At 44.5% G+C, this 7,798-nt stretch overlaps 1 protein-coding gene across 6 annotated transcripts in view; it reads right to left on the bottom strand.

Moving 5' to 3' along the window:
* MAPKAPK3 (MAPK activated protein kinase 3) overlaps positions 1-7,798 on the bottom strand; it is a 111,377-nt gene that overhangs the window by 51,260 nt on the left and 52,319 nt on the right. The window contains exons 2-3 of one of the 6 annotated variants that reach the window (XM_035894833.1): positions 3,961-4,015; positions 2,533-2,659 (exon numbers count right to left, since the gene is read on the bottom strand). The exons of 4 other annotated variants lie outside the window; for them this stretch is intronic. The gene's annotated coding sequence lies outside the window, so the exon portion shown is untranslated. The remainder of the gene's footprint in view (positions 1-2,532; positions 2,660-3,960; positions 4,016-7,798) is intronic. One more of the 6 variants, XM_035894834.1, reaches the window with a different exon arrangement.

Genomic DNA, 7,798 nt, shown 5'->3' with positions numbered 1-7,798 from the left:
AGCCCCGGCCCCTTCCCCCCAGTCGCTCGTTTTAGGAAGGGGACAGGATTGAGACGCTCACTCTAAACCCTGTTTGAAACAGTAAGGCTATCGCTATGGAGCAAAGCATTGAGACTTGACGCTGGATAGGCTTATGATCCTTCAGGCGCTACGGCTACCGAAATAGCCGGTGCTGTTATTAACGGCGACCTTTTCTGCCAAATAAGCAGTCAGTATTTCGTTGCACTTCTGCATGCACAGTCAGGGTATTAAAAGTGATGGTTCCCACAGCAACTGTCGCTCATCGCTGGTGCTCAGCGCGTCGTTACCGGGATGTGAAATGCTGAGTTTTTCCTACATGTGAAGATGAGTCATGCATTGAAATGGAGCTGTATTTGTATCACTGGAAAGAGCTTAAAGTTCACATGCTTTACGAGTTAAAAATACATTTGTCATTTTACATAACATAATGGCATCTGGAGTTATAGCAGTTAGGAAAATAATTAAAAGGGCTAATGAGGCTTTCTCCAAGGGATATAAAGTAGTTCAACTTAGCAGGATGCAGATCTGCAGTATATTGCCATATGATATGATGCTACAGTTATTCTGCCTCAGGTTTCCCTTCCAGGCTTTCAGCAGTTCAGCTACTGAAGGGCCTGGTCCCCCGATTCCTCACCTATTCTGGGCTAATCAAATCCCAGAGGAACACAGCTATTTTCAACCTTTCTTTCTCGGGTTTGGCTTCCAGCCTTCTTAGGCTTTGCACCGCCTCCCACTGTGGCAATCTCAGGGAAATGTATACGTAACTGCTAGCTCCCAGGTTGCAAACCTCCAGTAACTGTTCTGTAGCCAGCAGCTTGCTCTTATTTTCCTTCCTATGGTTTCCGCCTGTATTTGCTGTTTTATTTGTCCTGGATGGTAATTTCCTTCTCTTTGCAACAGGTAACTACAGTCCTCTTCCCAGCTCAACAGTCACTGGGGGCTAGACCCTTCAGAAAACTTCTAAATCTCTCAGTTCTCTTCTGTATTTTATAATTTGAGAAATATACTCACTTACACCGATTTGCAGCTCCCATTCCCAGCCCCACTTCTGATCTTTGCATGTAACCCTTACACAAAAGCCTACGGCTGACCAAAGTGAGCAGAACACAGCTAGCACGTTAAAGCTAGCAGAAGGCAATTTATGGCCCTATTCTGGGAAATAATAAATGTTGCAAAAATGCCAAACAGATGTCTACTTAAGGGGTTGCTATTTTTTACAGAGTGTGTCAGAAGCAAGGAATTTCATTAAGAAATCATGACTCTCTCTAACTATTACAAGAATGGGTTTCTACAAAATAAGCTTCACGTGGTAAGAAAGGAGGGGAGATGAGGGAATAAGGCAGGATTCTTCTGTGTGAAGTTCTTTGGTTCTACACATCTTGGTTACCAACAGTCTCCCACTGAGAAGAGTTCAACTGGTAGGATACAGAACACATTTTTCAAGTCACTGCTCAAAACGATATCTTACTAGAAGCTACGGTCGTTTGGGTTCACTACTCAATATTGTCTATATATGCTTTTGGCAAAGTTCACCGTTTTACCAGCAACCAGTAATAAGTTTAAACAGAGCAAAGACCTTAAAAATCCAGTGTGAATCATGGTTAATAAGGCCTTACACCAACCCTCTGCTAATTTCACCCACCACAAATTCTGAAAAAGCCTTTCCAGCACCACGCCAAGTATCAAACAGCCTCACTGTACACAAGGATGACCGCAGCTGAGGAACAAAAAGCAAATAAATTCCCTTGCTTTTTGTGTTCATTTTTTAGATAGGCTGTTCGAGCACAAAGCATATCTCTACCCCAGGCAAAACACAAATATAATGTGCAGGAAATCTTGAAAACCAGTGACAAAGACAGTATTTCTCAGTATCTAAAAGTCTTTGCAACAGAGTTTTTACAAGGAACAAGGTGGCAATCTGATACTGTAACAGCCAAAAGTACCCTGTGCTCTTGTACTGAACTGCTGGATCTCTTCCACCCAACACCTCTCCTGATTCTGCTTAGCTGAGGCTTTTTCTTCAATGTTATTCCGACCAGGCTGGGCAACCCCAAAGCAGCCTGGTTTGGGTGCTGCACTACTGAACCGACTCTAGTGGCCTGGCGTGGTGTCTCAGGTGACCGTTCCTGCAAACCCACATTGGGAACCCACTCTGAAGTTCCCACGCTTGTAAATCCCAGCCTTCGCAATCCACATGCCGTTCATACAGAGCTGAGAGCGTTTGTTTGGGCAACAGCCTTCTCTTAAGTTGCTTAAGGTTTTATAATTTCTCTGACAAGCTCTGGGGGAGAGACAAGCGCGCTAGGTCCAGGCACACATCTTGGAGTTAACAACTGGGTTAGCCATTTAACCCCAACACCTTCTGACATACTAAAGGCAAGCAAGCGAGCACGGCCACCTTGGCTGCAGTCCTACCCCTGTCTGGTTCTGGAGCATTTCTCACAATGTCAGCTTTCAAACGCCAGTTTTAGATCTCCCTGGGAATTACATCTCAGAGGATCAAAAACTTACGCTGCGGATCCTGCAGCTTCTCTTTGTGCTCATGGCAGGTCGAGCTGTGTTAGCATCCTTTGGAGATACTGAAGGAGGACGTGCTGACAGGCCCACTGCAGCTTATTGTGCCGGGGGACATTTTTCACTGAAAAAGATGGTTTTATTTATTTATTGATGTTTGCTTTTTGAAGTTTTAAAAAACCCCAGTACTATTACAGGATAAGAGCCCACGATGGCAAAAGTTTTTTCATCCTCACAAAAATCCCTAAAACTGTAAATTAAATATTAATCCTGTTTTTACCAAAAATCCCCAACAGCAACAACACGAAACAACTTATTTCAAGAGAGAATTTAGTAGCTCAGCTATGCCTGCCTTGCCCCAAACTAGATGAGTAGCTTATAGGAGAAAATAACCAAACAATGAGGCCCTAATCTTGCAGTAAGTTTTAGGGCAGCAGCCCCATCTCTCTAAGCTAGCATGTGAGCCCTGTGAAGCTTCATGTTTTAGCCAGCGTGCAGTTGGAATACGCTGTTCCTGATTTTGCCATGTTTTGGATATCACAGATACCTGGTTTACGCACACAGCATGGTGCCATTTAAGTACAGAGGGTTAATTTTGGCTATCCCACTGGGTATTTTCACTGCCTTTTTGACATACTGTAGCAATTCGGTAACAGTAATATCTGGGATCAAAGACATTTCAGACTTTCAAATATCTCATTTCTTAACAAAACCAAAATGAAATATCTGAGTTTGCTCTCATCTGGGGAACTAGGAAAGCCGATGTCATCAAATGTTCTTTGAGGGATAGCATATTTTGGAGGAGTGATACTTAGCTGAATGCTACAGTTACCTGAGTTTGTTTATATACAAAAGTGATTTGCACAGAGATTAGTCCTGTGATAGTGATGTCTTGTAGAAATAGATATCAGCTACAATAAAGAAAATACCACCGTCAGCTGAAAATATAGTGACTTGTTTTTCTGAAACATTGCTTCCTCTGAGTAACAGCTATATATTTTTCCTGGCGTTATGAAAAATGCGCTCTCTGGGATGCATTATATAGATGTATAGATGTCAGGCTGTTTGTCAGGTGGGAGTGAGGACAGCGCTTTTTTGGACTGGGTGGTTGCAACAACCTTATTAAATCTCTCAGGAAGTTCTTCAGAAACTGTGTCTGGGATATTAAAAGAAAGGAAGGGCAGTTCTACAGAACGATATTGTGATACGAGGGAGAAGAAAAGAAGCTTCTTGTCAGATCTTCAGTTTAGTCTGTCATGTACACAGTGGTCTGAAACAGAGACTATATACATGTTTTTTCACCTGTCTTTCAGTTCTGCTCTGGAAGTGTCTGTCTCAAGACTTCCCAAAAAGGAAAAAAAAACCCAAAAAAAAGCAGTGAGAAAAACCCAACCACAACCCAGAAACTGAAATAGTTTCTATTACCCATAGAACTAGGAAAGCTCATCAGCAAGCAGCCTGGCTCCTTTCTCTCCAACTGCTGAAGAAAAAAAAGGTGTTTAGAGCTCTTTCACAGGCAATGATTTATACCTGATGCTTTGTGATCACCAAACTAGAACAACTTCTCTTTTATTCTCAACACCCTCTGCCCTGACCTGGGATTACAACATGGTTTCTAGGAGGAATTACAAATTCTAGCTATGAACCAGCTGCTAGTGAAGGAAACTGAAGTCTTAAGAGTACCAGTCGTACAATCTGGAGAGTGTGTCCCAATACCTCAGGATTACTTCCTCCCTATTAGCACATATTCAGAAGGTGTTTTTCTATAGAAATACAGAAAAGGGTAGGACAGTTGCTTTTATAATCCTGGACTCCGACACCTTATTACAGACACCTTGTCTTGGTCATCAAGAAGCTTTCAGGAGGCTCCACCCCTGCTTCTCCACTAAGGGCTGCTGTCCGGGGATCTTGGAGGAGGAGGAGCTCTAGGACACAGCTTATTTACAGAGAGAATCAGAGAGATACCAGTGGGATATTTCCATTTCAGCAAAGAGAAAAAAAAAAAGACAGGTTTTTTCACAGAAGTATCGTAAATCAAAAGCATCATAGATCTTCCAATCTCTCTCCAGAAGATGGTGCTTCATTTTATGCTGCAGTGGAGGACAAGACATTAATCTCTTTCATTGAAAAAGATCCTGTGACTAATGGGTATGGCAACATTGTCTGGCAGTCCTGGGGTGGCCTTCCAGGCCACTCAGGAATACAATTTTTGCAGAAATGCAGCATTTGATACAAGCAGGAAAGTTCCTCACAGATGCCATATTGCAATCATCTTCTAGGTTACCACATGTCAGCGAGCCTAGGGACAATGAGTATTGTGAGTTCCTTACAGTAAACAGCAAGGTATTGTTTTGTAGCCCAAAGTGAAGCCTGTTGCTGACCTGCATGTCCTACTTCTGCATGGAGCCAGCTCAGATGTCCCTGCATCCATGGCATAGCTCACCCACACCCTGGGGACTCCTCCATTGCTCCACCCCAAGCTGTGAAATCAAAACCTCAACAGTAAGTTCATCACCCTCTAGCGTGTTGTTGATTAGAGAAATCGGTGTGCCCTACTCAAATAACGAGACGGCCCACCTAAACAAGGAATAGATGCTTATTACTGTTAATGTTCTCTCGGTCACATGCGATTTCTTACATTACAACCCAGAGTAAGGGTCAGAGGTGGCCCTACAGCCACACAGCAGCCAGAGGGCCATCTTTCTCTTAGTCTTTCATATCCAAGCTTATAGTGAAGGTAAATCTAGTCTCCAGACATACAGCCCTCTCTCAAGAGTTATGATTTTGGATGTCATTTTGCATTTACAGCAACTCTACAAGATTACAGAAATGTCCGACTGTGCAGCTGAAGCAGCGTAACTTGCCCTCAGTGGAAAGGGGACTCTGGCTGCCTGTCTTCTCAAACACACATCTATCAGTAGATGGTGCTGTTGTGTTGGTGAACTTCCCTAAGGGACTAACTGGCTCACTATTTCTGGATTTTCTTACCTCCCTGACTTTATTGTGAGCTTTCTTTGGTACCTCTGATAACAATATCGCTCAACAGTATTTCTTGTAACTGCATCTGCAATCTCCTAATTCTTCAACACTGAACCCTGGAGAGCCATTTATATCAGTATAAACTGGGTTTAAACGACTGATTTGTTGCAATGGCAGCAATTTATACTGACTGCACAGGTAACTAACTGCACGAGGCCTGGGGCATTGGCAAATTGGGCACGCTATTCTCTTTCCTACTTAGGGCATTACTTGTGCATGAGAAATGCCAATGAGGGGCAGAACGTTCAGTGGAGTGATGGAGTACTCCTCAAAGCTTTCGACTTAAAACCGATCACTAATTTTGTAGACAAAATAGCCCAGGCATTAGTCTGAATATTTTTTTGAGGTGGACGCCTAAGAAAGTTTCCAACGAAAATGAAAGCTCCCTTCATTAATTCTCATATACATTAGATACTTGAATGTAATGGTTACCTTTCAGTGTCCTGTAGGACTCATGAAAAGAGTGGCACAGATCTAGTGAATGCAGGTGGAAAACCACTGCATCAGAATGCGATGCACACTGAACAGCATAGTGTCTGCACTGGCGTGAATAACCATGCTGCTTCCCCACAGCAGAAATACAGAGCTGCCAACTGAGACCTGTTTCTGCCTGTGATGTTTCCACTGTACAGCTCTTTGCAACGCTTTCCTGCTCCAGAGATACAAATGGCTACTCAAACAACAGCACAGAGCCTGCACACAAGGACTTTTCCAGAAGAAATCGCTAGATGGAGCCCCATTCTATGTAAAAAAACATGTAAAGACAGGTTCTCAGTGTCTGTGCTGGGCTGCAGCTCTCCCGCCTTACAGCACGTTACACCTACAATCTCAGTGCCCCCTCCAAAGCTGATGATGAAATACCCTCTGAACGTGCCAGTTAGCTACAGTTTGCAGGAGACAGCAGCCAATTCCTACTCTATAGCCCAGCTCTGCTCAAATCCATCGTGCTGCTGCACCACCAACATAATAAGAGGTTTTAAATAGTGCCGAATTTAGATGTGAAGGAGCACATGCACACAGGCAACCCTGTGCCAGAACTGCAAAGGGAAATCTTTGAATATCTTCTGACCGTTGTGCTTGCTCTGCACAGAAAGGGCGAGGATTGAAATTCCTCTCTCCCCTCGCCTCTCCTGTGAATTTACACACATTCAGATAAAGTGTCAGCTGAAGTCCCTCGTAGGAGCAGAAGCAAACTGGTCAAGGGGTGCACTCACGGTGACGCTCCCATCCCCCTGGATACTTGGATGGCCCTCAGCACCCCTCTCCTTGAATAGCTCAGTGTCATTAGTAGCGCTCATTACTGCAGTGTCCCCGATGTAGTAATGGCAAGGAATGGAAGCCTGTAAAAGGCTGCTGAATGGAACAGCAGGGAGTTAAAGGCTGAGTCAGGAGCTGAGCAGAAGCTTTGGACTCTCAGGCTCATGTCCTCCTGCCCATGAGAACATCCTTCTAACCTTATCCTTATCATCACCTTCTCCTCCCCTCCTGGCCCCATCTGCACAATGATTACTAATATTTTTAAATATACAATCTGCTTCAGTGGAGGTGACAGACAGCCCGCTCTCGCATTCTCTCTTATCTCAGATATGTGATGAGGTGGCAACTTATGGCAGGAAAAGAATGACCAAGCTTTTGTTATACAATGTTTACAAATAAAAGCTTCAGTAACCCTAAAAATAACTGAAGTATTTCCTCACGGGTCCCCCAGTTTCGACTTGACAACGCTCTATAAATGCATGACAAAATGGTGGTGGTGCAACCCTTTCCAGGAGACTTAGCTGAAATCCAAATTCACAGGGGATTCCCAGACGCCCAAGAGATGGGGCCACCCTATGCTGTGTGACAACTGCATTTTCACTGTCCAGACTGCGAGACACCCGGGCAGGCAACACCCGGGGGAACAGGGGGGCAGGGCAGCGCCTGCACCCCAAAGCTGCCAGTGCATCCCAGAGAAACGCTGGGCCTCCAGGTGCCTCAACCCCGCGGCCTGCCACCTCCCTCGGCACCCGAGCCAGTCAGACGGAGGCCACCAGCTTGGGGAGAATACGGAAACGCAATGAAGGCCTTTAAAGCTAAATTTTAAAAATTACAAATAAAAATAACAACTGCAAATACCTAAACCCAAACAGAAGCGCGTGCAAAGAAACACGACTAAATACACGAACGCTACAGATGAACTGCAGTGCGACGCGGGGAGCCCAGCGTGTGCCCGGGAGGCGGCGGT

The sequence above is a fragment of the Egretta garzetta genome, unplaced genomic scaffold (assembly GCF_000687185.1).
Source record: "Egretta garzetta isolate BGI_Z169 unplaced genomic scaffold, ASM68718v1 scaffold215, whole genome shotgun sequence".
Classification (NCBI taxonomy): Eukaryota; Metazoa; Chordata; class Aves; order Pelecaniformes; family Ardeidae; genus Egretta; species Egretta garzetta.
The sequence above is the reverse complement of the archived record's forward strand: the minus strand, read 5'-3'. Positions and strand labels throughout refer to the sequence as shown.